General features: G+C 42.6%; 1 pseudogene; it reads left to right on the forward strand.

Annotated features, from left to right (window-relative positions):
* Positions 1–169: 169 nt before the first annotated feature.
* Positions 170–14,032, forward strand: part of LOC115146096 (apolipoprotein B-100-like) — a 32,946-nt pseudogene continuing 19,083 nt past the window's right edge.

A 14,032-nucleotide genomic window follows, 5' to 3' on the forward strand; every position in this document is an offset into this window, starting at 1 on the left:
CATACGACGATCGTGACAGAATCACCCACCAACCAAGGACCAAGCGGCATGGTGACAGGCAGCTGCAGCAGGAGCAGCGCAAGGAGGAATGGACATGGGAGGACGAGTTGGACGGTAAATGACCCTGGGCACAGCCAGGAGAATATCTGTGCTTCCTGTGACTGGGCGAGAGAGAGGTGCGGTACATACCAGCTCCTCACATCGGCCGGGCTAGAGTGGGCATCGAGCCAGGTGTCATAAAGCCGGCTCTACGCATCTGGTCTCCTTGGGCCGGCGTACATGGCACCAGCCTTAAGCATGGTGTCCCCGGTTCGCCAGCACAGCCCAGTGCGGGCTATTCCACCTCGCCGCACTGGCAGGGCGACCGGGAGCATTCAACCAGGTAAGGTTGGGCAGGCTCGGTACTCAAGAGCTACAGTGCGCCTGCACGGTCCGGTCTATCCAGTACCACCTCCACGCATCAGCCCTCCGGTGGCAGCGCCCCGCACCAGGCTGTCTCTCCGTCTCATCCCTACAGAGCTCCTCAGTCCAGCGCTGCCAGAGCTTCCGCCCCTCAGTCCAGAGGCGCCGCCGGAGTCATCCTTCACCCCAGCGCTGCCGGAATCTCCCGTCCATTCAGGACCCATTTCTAGGGTCCCCAGTCCGAGGTCGGCGACGAGGGTCGCCGTGTTTAGGATGCCACGGAGGCGAACAATGAGGCGGAGAAAGACTGTGTTGAAGTGGGGTCCACGTCCCGTGCCAGAGCCGCCACCGCAGACAGACGCCCACCCAGACCCTCCCCTATAGGTTCAGGTTTTGTGGCCGGAGACCGCACCTTTGGGGGGGGGGGTACTGTCACGTTCTGACCTTTATTTCCTTTGCTTTGTCGTTATTTAGTATGGTCAGGGCGTGAGTTGGGGTGGGCAGTCTATGTTATTTTCTATGATTTGGGGATTTCTATGTTTCGGCCTAGTATGGTTCTCAGAGGCAGGTGTCATTAGTTGTCTCTGATTGAGAATCATACTTAGGTAGCCTGGGTTTCATTGTTTTTTTGTGGGTGATTGTCTATGTTAGTTGCTTGTGTCAGCACAGTTCTCATTATAGCTTCACGGTTGTTATTCGTTTATTGTTTTGTATTCAGTCTTCAGTGATTTCTTTAATTAAAAAATCATCATGAACACATACCACGCTGCGCTTTGGTCCGCTTCATACGACGATCGTGACAATATGTCTGAGGATAATTTTCTCTGCTGAGTAAAAATTCTGACTCTCTGCTGAGTCTCAGATTGGCACCACCATAACCAGATTGGCACCACCATTGTGAATGACTTTTCAATAGTATGTACAGTGCCTTCAGAAAGTATTCATACCCCTTGACTTATTCCACATTTTGTTGAATTCAAAATTGATAAAAATTCTCACCCATCTACACACAATACCCAATAACGACGAAGTGAAATGTTTGCGAATGTATTGAAAATGGAATCCAGAAATAAGTGTTCACACCCCTGAGTTAGAATCACTTTTGGCAACAACTACAGCTGTGAGTCTTACTTGGTAAGTCTTTAAGACCTTTGCACACCTGGATTGTACAATATTTGCACATTATTATTTAAATTCTTCAAACTCTGTCAAGATGGTGGTTGATCATTGCTAGACAACCATTTTCAAGTCTTGCCATAGATTTTAAAGCCGATTTAAGTCAAAACTGTAAATTGGCCACTCGGGAACATTCAATGTTGTCTTGGTAAGCAACTCCATTGTATATTTGGCCTTGTGTATTAGGTTATTGTCAGTGACGACCTATCATTCAGGGCAGGTGTGACACGCATGAGTACGCGTCACATATTAGCTTGCAAACAATGTAAAACATTGAGTTAAAAAGGCCGCCTACGAACATGGTCTCTTTGTTGCTTTCTTGTGTAAGGCAGCTCCAAAATGCAGGTGTTTCAGCCTAGCTCAGTGCTTTTTGTGGTGGTCGGGCAGCCAGCGGAAAATACGGAGCGTAGGCGTTTAATGTTCTCTAGCTGCGCCGTGATTGGGTAATGTTCTCTAGTTGTGCCGTGATTGGCTCAGTGTTCTGTCACTCATGGGGACACTACGTCACCTCCAAATCTAAGGATAGAGCTCGAAATTCAAGCCCCATTGAGTGCTGCCATAGAGTTACATTAGAAGTGCCAATCCAAGAAGGCTCGAGGTCATTGGCCACATAAAATTATGTCAAATCATGTTATATCTACAGTAGCTTTGATTGGACTCAACATCATCAAAATCTTAGCTAGCAAGCAAGGAGACATCATGAATCAAGTTGACATTCTACTTGCAAATGCTTTTTAATCCTTTTCATATAAAGAGAAATTATTGATAAAACGTATCGGTGGTCATCGGCCATAAACATTACAGAAGTTAGAAATCGCAAAATCAACAATGAGTGGTTTGGAAGGAATTACTGGCTAAATGCAAGCATTGCAAAGCAATCACTAGCCTGTAATTCAGTGGAGTGGCTGTGTGGTCCGAAGTCTGAGTTTAAGGTTCTCTTTGCCAAGCTTATTTTTTATTAATTATTTTATTTGAACTATTTTAACAGTTAAGAACAAATTCTTATTTACAATGACGGCCTACATCGGCCAAACCCAGACGATGCTGGGCCAATTGTTCGCCACCCTATGGGACTCCCAATCACGGCCAGTTGTGATACAACCTGGATTCTAACCAGAGTGTCTGTAGTGACGCCTCAAGCACTGAGATGCAGTGCCTTAGGCCGCTGCGCCACTCGGGAGCCTGAACGATAAATTTTCAACATTGGCCATGCTGTCAATCCAGTATGATATATGCTAAGCTCAAAACAACTTAACTCGGAACTGGGAAATCTGACATTGAGTTCAAGACAACTGGGAAAGCGAGCTCCGACTGGGAAAATACATTTTGAACTGTCATCCAACTTGGAATTGTAAATCGGGAACTCGGGCCTCTTTCTACAGCTAAGACCTGAAGCTCACCGACGTCATCATGATTTGACCTTGTTTATTTCAGAGTTGTCAGTTGTCTTGAATGCCCCATACTTTGATGACAAAGTTTGATGACAAAATTTGCCCACGAAGGACCGCCGTGCCATTTCCCTGTTCAAGTGAGCACAGCACAACAAGGTCCAAAAATGTTTTGTAGGCTGCTGCATAAATGATGTAATATGCCAGGGAGATATGTATACTTTAGGTAAGAAAATAATACTAAGTGTATGTTGTGTAGAAAGCTGTTAGTAGCCCATGTGCCTCACCCTAATCATTTGGTCTATTTTCCCCTCTTATTTTTGCCTACTGTTCTGACTTGGTGGTGAACATATAATTATCAAATATTTTAATAACCTGTTAGGGATGATGCAGAATGTAATCCCAGTGCAGGAACATCAATCAGCGGAAATTTCAGAGCGCCACCTATAGTTTTCGATAAAACTCAAACTTTCATTAAAACACACATGCAAGGTATTGAATTAAAGCTACACTCGTTGTGAATCTAGCCACCAAGTCAGATTTGTAAAATGCTTTTCGGCGAAAGCATGAGAAGCTATTATCTGATAGCATGCACCCCCCAAAATACCAGAACGTCAGCTAAACAACAGATTTTGCGGTCGCCGGGGCTACACAAAACGCAGAAATAAAATATAAAACATTTATTACCTTTGACGAGCTTCTCTGTTGGCACTCATATGTCACATAAACATCACAATTGGGTCTTTTTCCCGATTAAATCCGTCATTGTATACCCAAAATGTCATTTCATGAAGGCCTGTCTGATCCAGGAAAATTCCGCTTTACAAGACGCAACGTCACTTTTTTAAATTACAAAAGTTGCCTATAAACTTTTACAAATCACTTCAAACGACTTTTCTAAACCAACTTTAGGTATTAATAAACGTTAATAATCTATCAAATTGATCACGGGGCGATCTGTATTCGATAGCAGCAAGTCTTGAAATCATACTCCATGTTTTCACTTTCATAACATCCTGTGGTGAGCCCCAAGAAGGGAAGTGCCTATACGTCATCTAACCAAGGATAAAGCAGCCAAAAAATGCCAGTACTGGCGACATCGTGTGGAAGCTGTAGGCATTGTAATGGGGACCTCGTTTTTTGTCTGTCGCCTTAGGGCTTAGACAATACATTGACTGGCGGATTAATATTTTTTTTGTGTTTTTGGAGAACAGTTTTCCCTGGGATTTTTACTCCTAAACACGTTCTGTTATAGCCACAGACACAATTTAACCAGTTTTAGAGACTTCAGAGTGTTTTCTATACACACATACTTATCATATGCATATACTATATTCCTGGCATGAGTAGCAGGACGTTGAAATGTTGCGCGATTTTTTACAAAAAGCTGCGAAAATTCGCATCATCCCTAACAGGTTTTAAGAGCTTTCATTGTCTGCTTATATGCCGCATTTATTTATCCATCCTATGGTTCTGACTTGGTGTACAGAGAGAACACTGTAAGAACGGCCCATATTCTGAATTCTGTCGCTGTACATTTCAAAAGTGCTGAACAAATAGTTATATTGATTACGTCTGTCCTAGTTCACCCATTGTCTTAACCGAAGTTACGGATTGCCTTTTATCCGCTCGTCATCCCCTTATGCCATAGTTTGTACATCTCAATTGTCAGTAGAAACTACATTTGTTTAAGCAAGTCAGCCATATCCATTTTTTTTTTAAGTCAGTAAATGAGGCTAAATGAACTGTTTCGCAGCTAGACAAGACTTCGCTGATAGCCAGGTGTAGCAGTGGTAAGGTGTTGGGACTGCTGTTGAGACTCTGCTGTTGGAACATCTTGATGTAGGCCCCAACAGTTTGTGTTTACCGTTTGTCACCGTTATAGTGCAATTAATGTATTCTTCAGTGTTCAAATTTGATTTGTCACGTACGCAGAATACAACAGGTGAAGACCTTACAGTGACTTACAAGCCCTTAACCAACAATGCAGTTTGAAGAAAAATAAGTGTTAAGTAAAAAATAGAAATACCTAATAATTGAAGAGGAGCAGTAAAACAACAGTAGCGAGGCTATATACAGGGGTTACCGGTACAGACTCAATGTGCGGGGGCACAGGTTAGTCGAGGTTACTGAGGTAATATGTACATGTAGGTAGAATTAAAGTGACTATGCATAGATAATGAACAGAGAGTAGCAGCAGCGTAAAAGAGGGGGGAGGGGGCAATGCAAATAGTCTGGGCAGCCGTTTGATTAGCTGTTTCAGAGTCTAATGGCTTGGGTGTAGAAGCTGCTAAGAAGCCTTTTGAACCAAGACTTGGTGCTCCAGTACCACTTGCCGTGCGGTAGAAAAGAGAATAGTCTATGACTTGGGTGACTGGAGTCTTTGACAATTTTTAGGGCCTTCCTCTGACACTGCCTGGTATTGAGGTCCTGGATGGCAGGAAGCTTGGCCCCCGTGATGCACTGGGACATATGCATTACCCTCTGTAGTGCCTTGCGGTCGGAGGCCGAGCAGTTGCCATACCAGGCAGTGATGCAACCATGCTCTTGATGGTGCAGCTGTAGAACTATTTGAGGATCTGAGGACCCATGCCATATATTTTCAGTCTCCTGAGAGGGAATAGGTTTTGTCATGCCCTCGTCACGACTGTCTTGGTGTGTTTGGACCATGATAGTTTGTTGGTGATGTGGACGCCAAGCAACTTGAAGCTCTCAAACTGCTCCACTACAGCACCATCGATGAGAATGGGGGCATGCTCGTTCATCCTTTTCCTGTTGTCGACGATCATCTTCTTTGTCTTGATCACGTTGAGGGAGAGATGGTTATCCTGGCCCCACATGGCCAGGTCTCTGACCTCGTCCCTATAGGCTGTCTCATCGTTGTCAGTGATCAGGCCTACCACTGTTGTGTCGTCTGCAAACTTAATGATGGTGTTGGAGTCGTGCCCTGCCATGCAGTCATGGGTGAACAGGGATTGCAGGAGGGGACTGAGCCCGCACCCCTGAGGGGCCCCCGTGTTGAGAATCAGCGTGGCATACTGAACTATACTCTACTGTTCTTTACTTTCCTGTGCTGTGCTGTCCAAACTTGTGAAACATGGACTTCTGTGATTGGTTCAGATTTGGTCCAGTCTCCAGTCATGGATATCTATGTTTGGGCCAAATTAAGGTCAAAGATCAACTACTGTGGACGTTGAAGTCAAGACCAGAGCTGAATGACCAAATTTCAACTACTTTTCAATGTCCATGGACATCCAATGATGGTCAAGTGTGTGTTTGGATGCTGGTTACAGTAAATGGAAAGAGAGGGGGCTCATGGGTAGGAGTCAGGAAGACCCTGGAGAGGTAACATTAACTGGAGAGAGAGAGAAGAGAGAATAAGGGAGGGGTTGTCCAGACTGTTTTCACACTCTCACTTTGACCACAAGATGACTGAAAGAGAAACAGTTATGAGCTGAACATAACAGTATGCCAGTGGAAGGGAGGACAGTAGCAGGTGACCCAATTGTGGTTTGTGAATACTATGATTTCCCATAGCCAATTCAAATGCAGTAATTCTGGTAGAACTACGAGTTTTAATCAGTTAATAATTCACTAACAAGAATATATATCAGTAAAAACACTAACTAATTGGTAGGTCTACTTTTGTTATTTCTGTGAACTTTCATTGTCCTCCCTCCTCACAAGGGCGAGAAATGAGAAAATATCTTAAAGATATGTTGGTTTTTGTTAACGGAATTACAAGGAAAAATTCAATGTTTCTTAAATTTACAGAAGGCAAATAATTTCTCCAAAACTCACCTAAATATAAAGTACATTTTACTACTTGCCTAGAGAGTTTTCAGCTATACTTTTCATGACTGTTTATTTACCAACACAGACAGATGCTGGCACTAAGACCGCACTCAGTCAGCTGTATAAGGAAACAAGCAAACAGGAAACCACTCACCCAGAGGCGGCACTCCTAGTGGCCGGAGACTTTAATGCAGGGAAACTCTTAGAACTCTCCCTCTATACTGCCCCTGTTGGAGAAAGTGCGTACCCATAGTAAACTGAAAATATTTTTTCCCAAAATTGCTAATATATGCATATAAAAAGTATTATTGAATAGAAAACACTCTAAAGTTTCTAAAACCGTTTAAATTATGTCTGTATGTAAAGCAGAACTCTCAGGGCAGCCATTCTCCCAAACACTCTGTGAACAATAGAAAAGTTGGGTCAACTTTGACGTCATCGCCCCCACCCTTCCCAGGCAGCTACGGATCCAGGAACAGTCTCTATCTGTTCAGCGCGATGCCTGTTTTCAAATGGCGCGTTCATTGTGAGAATCCCACGAGCCCTGCACGTTTGGCGAGCGAAATTGCTCGTGTCCCTCTGAAATACATGCACTCTATTGCGCGCGGCTGATTTGGAGTACGTTCCTTTTCCAAGATCAAGCATTTGAAGCCGGTTTGTTAGCGCTGTCCTTTGTTCTACATGCTAAAAACATCATAAAACTCGATTTTGCACGTTTGACCAGTTTAATCGACATATAATATGTAAATTGGAAGTTTTAATGCGCAAGAGTGCTGGACCAGAAGTAATTTTTGATGCATTTCAGCTGAAGCTGTTAGCATATGCTAATACAGGGACACACAACGTGAAACCAAACGATTTATTGGGTAAGTATGACTCCTTCTACGTCTTCTGATGGAAGAACATCAAAGGTAAGGGAATATTTATGTGCTTATTTTGGGTTTCTGTGGACTCCAAACGTAGAGGAGACATATGCTAATATCTGAGCGCCGACTCATAGTATAGCCCAGTGAACGATGTCTGTAACGTTAAAAATAAATGTAATACAGCGGTTGCATTAAGAAGAAGTGTATCTTTGTAAATATATGTAGAACATGTATATTTAGTCATGTCTATTGCTTGTTATCTGACGTTATCTGTCGGAGCTATCATAATTTCTCCGGACATTTGAGTAGCATGTTTTTTTTTAAAATGTTGTCAACCGAGATTTATGGATATAAATGGCATATTATTGAAAAAAAAAAATGTACTGTGTAACATGTAATATTACTGTCATCTGATGAAGATTTTCAAAAGGTTAGTGAATTATTTATTTTTTAATCCTACTTTTAAATTTTATTTTTTCTGGGACAAAATGGCCGCCGCTTGCCTTTTGTTTCGGTGGTGATCTAATATAAATATGTGCTATGTTTTCGCCGTAAAATATTTTAGAAATCTGACTTGCTGGGTAGATTAACAAGATGTTTATCTTTCATTTGAGCTATTGGACTTGTTAATGTGTGGAGGTTAAATATTTTTAGGAATATTTTTTCGCATTGTGCGTAATGCTAATGAGCTTGAGCCGTAGTCACGATCCCGGATCCGGGATGGGGAGCTCTAAGTGGTTCTACCAAATTTCTATCAACATGTTAAATGTGCAACCAGATGAAAAAAATTCTAGATCACCTTTACTCCACACACAGAGACGCGTAACAAAGCTCTCCCTCGCCCTCCATTTGGTAAATCCGATCACAACTCTATCCTTCTGATTCCTGCTTACAAGCAAAAATTAAAGCAGGAAGCACCAGTGACTTGGTCTATAAAAAAAGTGGTCAGATGAAGCAGATGCTAAACTACAGGACTGTTTTGCTATCACAGACTGGAACATGTTCCGGGATTCTTCCGATGGCATTGAGGAGTACACAACATCAGTCACTGGCTTTATCAATAAGTGCATCGTGGACATCGTCCCCACAGTGACTGTACGTACATACCCCAACCAGAAGCCATGGATTAAGGCAACATTTGCACCGAGCTAAAGGGTAGAGCTGCCGCTTTCAAGGTGCGGGACTCTAAGCTTACAAGAAATCCTGCTATGCCCAGTGACTAACCATCAAACAGGCAAAGCGTCAATACAGGGCTAAGATTGAATCATACTACACTGGCTCCGACGCTCGTCTTATGTGGCATGGCTTGCAAACTATTACTGGCTACAAAGGGAAGCACAGCCGAGAGCTGCCCAGTGACACGAGCCTACCAGATGAGCTAAATCACTTCTATGCTCGCTTCGAGGTAAGCAACACTGAGGCATACATGAGAGCATCAGCTGTTCCGGACGACTGTGTGATCACGCTCTCCGTAGCCGACGTAAGTAAGACCTTTAAACAGGTCAACATACACAAGGCTGCGAGGCCAGACGGATTACCAGGACGTGTGCTCCGGGCATGTGCTGACCAACTGGCAGGTGTCTTCACTGACATTTTCAACATGTCCCTGATTGAGTCTGTAATACCAACATGTTTCAAGCAAACCACCATATTCCCTGTGCCCAAGAACACAAAGACAACCTGCCTAAATGACTACAGACCCATATGGCTCACATCAACACCATTATCCCAGAAACCCTAGACCCACTCCAATTTGCATATCACCCAAACAGATCCACAGGTGATGCAATCTCTATTGCACTCCACACTGCCCTTTCCCACCTGGACAAAAGGAATACTTATGTGAGAATGCTATTCATTGACTACAGCTCAGCGTTCAACACCATAGTACCCTCAAAGCTCATCACTAAGCTAAGGATCCTGGGACTAAACACCTCCCTCTGCAACTGGATCCTGGACTTCCTGAGGGGCCGCCCCAGGTGGTGAGGGTAGGTACCAAAACATCTACCACGCTGATCCTCAACATTGGAGCTCCACAGGGGTGCGTGCTCAATCCCCTCCAGTACTTCCTGTTCACCCATGACTGCATGGCCAGGCACCATCATCACCTGATCACTGACAACGACGAGACAGCCTATAGGGAGGAGGTCAGAGACCTGGCCGGGTGGTGCCAGAATAACAACCTATTCCTGGAGCAGGTTGAGAGTTTCAAGTTGCTTGGTGTCCACATCACCAAACAAACTATCATGGTCCAAGCACACCAAGGCAGTCGTGAAGAGGGAATGACCAAATCTATTCCCCCTCAGGAAAGTAAAAAGATTTGGCATGGGTCCTGAGATCCTCAAAAGGTTCTACAGCTGCAACATCGAGAGCATCCTGACTGGCTGCATCACTGCCTGGTATGCAATTGCTCTGCCTCTGATCGCAAGACACTACAGAGGGTAGTGCGTACGGCCCAGTACATTACTGGGGCTAAGCTGCCTGCCAGCCAGGACCTCTACACCAGGTGGTGTCAGAGGAAGGCCCTAAAAATTGTCAAAGACCCCAGCCACCCCAGTCATAGACTGTTCTCTCTACTACCGCATGGCAAGCGGTACCGGAGTGCCAAGGCTAGGACAAAAAGGCTTCTCAACAGTTTTTACCCACAAGCCATAAGACTCCTGAACAGGCAATCAAATGGCTACCCGGACTATTTGCATTGTGTACCCCCCCCCCCCCCCCCCAACCCCTGTTTTTACGCTGCTGCTACTCTCTGTTTATCATATGGGCATAGTCACTTTAACTATATATTAATGTACATACTACCTCAATTGGGCCGACCAACCAGTGTTCCAGCACATTGGCTAACCGGGCTATCTGCATTGTGTCCCGCCACCAACCACCCACCAACCCCTCTTTTATGCTACTGCTACTCTCTGTTCATCATATATGCATAGTCAATTTTACCACATCTACATGTACATACTACCTCAATCCGCCTGACTGTATGTAGCCTCGCTACTTTTATAGTCTTTTTACTGTGGTTTTATTTCTTTACTTACCTATTGTTCACCTAACACCTTGTATTGGTTAGAGCCTGTAAGTAAGCATTTCACTGTAAGGTCTACACCTGTTGTATTCGGCACACGTGACAAATAAACTTGATTTGATTTAAAGACTCTTAGCTTTCATTTTCATTAACATTCATTAACATCCAATTTGATATGCTCCTATGAACTTCACATGTTGGGGCTCATGGGACCTTTTACATGGAAGTGACCTGAAATACAACTTTGTTTTTAAATCATCATGACCCTTCATCTAGTCCTCTAGGTAGGGGTAATGAACTTGTAAATTAAAAAAACAACAACAACAAAAAACACTACTTTGTACTTGATTTGTATTTGACTCTGTACTTGTCCTGCAATTTTACCTGCAATTTGACATTTGACCTTTGTGCTAGAGACAAATGGCTTCATGTGCAGTAAAGGTCAAACCATGACTGTCATAAGGATATAAGTATGTTTCCCTGTGATGTTCAGAGGCCAAACGACAGTGATCTGAAATTTAGCAAAACTGTCCTAAATGTCATTAAATGTAATAATTTGATTGACTATGACTTTGGCACATGTATCAAAGTTATTACTGTACTGGGTCAAATTGACCCAGAACATCATCCGTGTCTAGCTTTTTCGAATATAAAGGAAGGGTTCAATTGAAAGTTTATCAGTACCTGTATCAGATCTCTGCAAGTTCCAAAATCGTTTTAAAAAGAATACCAAATCCTACTCTTATTCAGCATGACTATAATATACTTTTGAAAAAACTTTTCCAAAAACTGTATGAAACATTATAGCAAAGAATAGATATAATTCCTCATACAGTATATTGACCTACATAACGTGCAACAGGTAGTTGTTGTAAGTTGCTACAGGACAGTAGACAAGATCCCTGAGAAACAAAACCATTAGACAATTATATTTTAACGCAAAACAATTGCCAAATGGAAGAATCAATACTGACAAATCTGCAAAACACTTATTCTAGAGAGAACTCAACTAAACGTAAGAGACAGAGCTTCCCATCATGGGGGACCCCAAGATCTGCACCAATATCTCATTTTGATGGTGAAGACCATTCTTCATTTGCATTGTATTTTGTCAATATAGGATGATAAATATTTTTGTAATATCTAAAAAAATATATATATTCTATTCCATACTACACTATACTTTAATTAATTACATTAAACATGATTTTAGATAGACCAGGTCCGTTTCTGAACTTCTTCAAGCTCTCATTAGTGTAAAGCAGGTTTCTGAGTTGGTGTCCTATACTGCTGTCCCACTTTATCCTTGAGTAAATATCCAAGCTAATTTAGGTCTCAATACAATTTTTTACTTACTAAAAGACCAAATAATGTCTAACAATGTATCCTCGTGTCTCTGAAATTTACACAGATTTAATGTAACTAAATAATAAATAAATGCAACACCAATGTTAAGATGTTTACTAACATGAGGACTTTTTTATTTGCTTTTTAGAGAAAAGCTGTCAGTTGGTGAGTGTAGCTGGTGCATAGAAGTCAGGAGAGCAGCGATGAGTGGACAAAGCCCTTTACTAAGGCAATCATTTGCACAGAACGCAACCTCATTACAAAACAAATGTCCAACGAACAAGCGAGGCAGCACAAAGTACAAAACCCAAGTACAAAGTACCGGCTGCCACAAAGCACGGGTAATAAAACAAAACCCGGCACAAACCAGCAGGAAGTGTGCCAATCTTGACAATAAACAATTCCCCACACAGACATGGGGGGAACAGAGGGTTAAATACACGACAAGTAATGAGGGAAATGTAAACCAGGTGTGTGGGAAAACAAAACAAAACAAATGGAAAATGAAATGTGGATCGGCGATGGCTAGACGACCGGTGACGTCGACAGCCGAACGCCGCCCGAACAAGGAGAGGAACCGACTTCGGCGGAAGTCGTGACAAAAGCAGTGAGAATGCTGATGAACAGAAGTCTCTAAGGGTTTACTTGACCTGTTAATCTTACATTCAGTTAATAAATTATTTCAGTGAAAAGTTATGTTGATTGTTGAAAAGTTATGTTGATTGTTTTAAGTGATGATTTGTCTTAAGTGATGATTTGGCCCTGAGTGAATCCTTAGCATGTAGGCAGGGGCCTTAGGAAACAAGGTACAATCATGTTTCCTGTACACTGACCTTAATCAATAACCTCAGCTTTAGGATTTTTTGTTTAAGTGGAACTGGAGATAACAGAGCTGGACCTGGCTAGATCTGAACATTGCACCATAATGTTTATGATTCAGTACAATTGATGATATTCAAGAGAATTGCCATTTAGTACGTAAAGGGTCCAGAGTTACAGTGGTGTTGTGGGACATTGACTGTGAACTCAGGATGTTGTCTAAACAAATATTGACTCAATTTGGAGAAAACATCTAAAACTTAGGTAGCATATGAGAAATATTGATAAAGGTGATATAATATTTGTTCATGCAGTAAAATTATTCAAATTGATTTGCCCATTATGTGTGATCTCCAGTGTCAGCAAGGTTAAAGACCTTTACGAAATACTGTAATTATACCTATACATGACAGAGAGAAAAAATGACGTGACTGGGACATCCAACCTCAGGAATGGCCCCAATGTCATGTCAGGTAGGCCTTTGTTTGTTTTTGTGGCTCGAGTTATGCCTGCTGGTAACTGGGGGGAACTGTTATCTTACTGATCCTTCCTCACTTCCTGACCCTTCCTCTCTGGTTATCATCCTCCTCATTCAGGTGGAACTCGATGTCCTACTAGAATGCAGCTTCGTTCTTCACACGGCGGATTGTGCCTTCTGTGAGATGTTGGTCATCGACCCCCAGGGAGAGGCTGTGTATAGACAGGCTGCAGGAGCTGAGGCCTTCCAGGCTGCAATGGAGAAGTTAGTGCAAACATTTACCATAAAGATAAAACATGTATTGATCATTTGTATATAGAATGCGCTACTAGTCCCTCTTGTAAAATGGTTCTCCATCCTCCAAGTCATCAGGAGAATGAACAGCACAGCTGTGTATGGGGACATCTTTGTGTACAGTCCAGTCCTGACTTCCACCGGGTCAGAGATATGCTCATTTTGGCCCAATACAAACAAAGCAAAGATATTATGTACGCTCTGGCAAACACTGTCAGGAAGTAAGTGAAATTAGTCTTTCATCCCAAAATAACTGGAATCATAGATATCTCATCAATTGCATTTCTTTTTTTTTATCTGGGAAAATGTTAATGTTAATTTGACCATAAAAGCTTTTTAGCCATTTAGATTTTTTATTCAATTATTTTTTCAAGTTAACCACCAGAGGGCAATACATCACAATAAAATTCAGAACTACTGGGTAACATATTCCCAAATC

The sequence above is a fragment of the Oncorhynchus nerka genome, linkage group LG18 (assembly GCF_034236695.1).
Source record: "Oncorhynchus nerka isolate Pitt River linkage group LG18, Oner_Uvic_2.0, whole genome shotgun sequence".
In the NCBI taxonomy this organism is placed as follows: Eukaryota; Metazoa; Chordata; class Actinopteri; order Salmoniformes; family Salmonidae; genus Oncorhynchus; species Oncorhynchus nerka.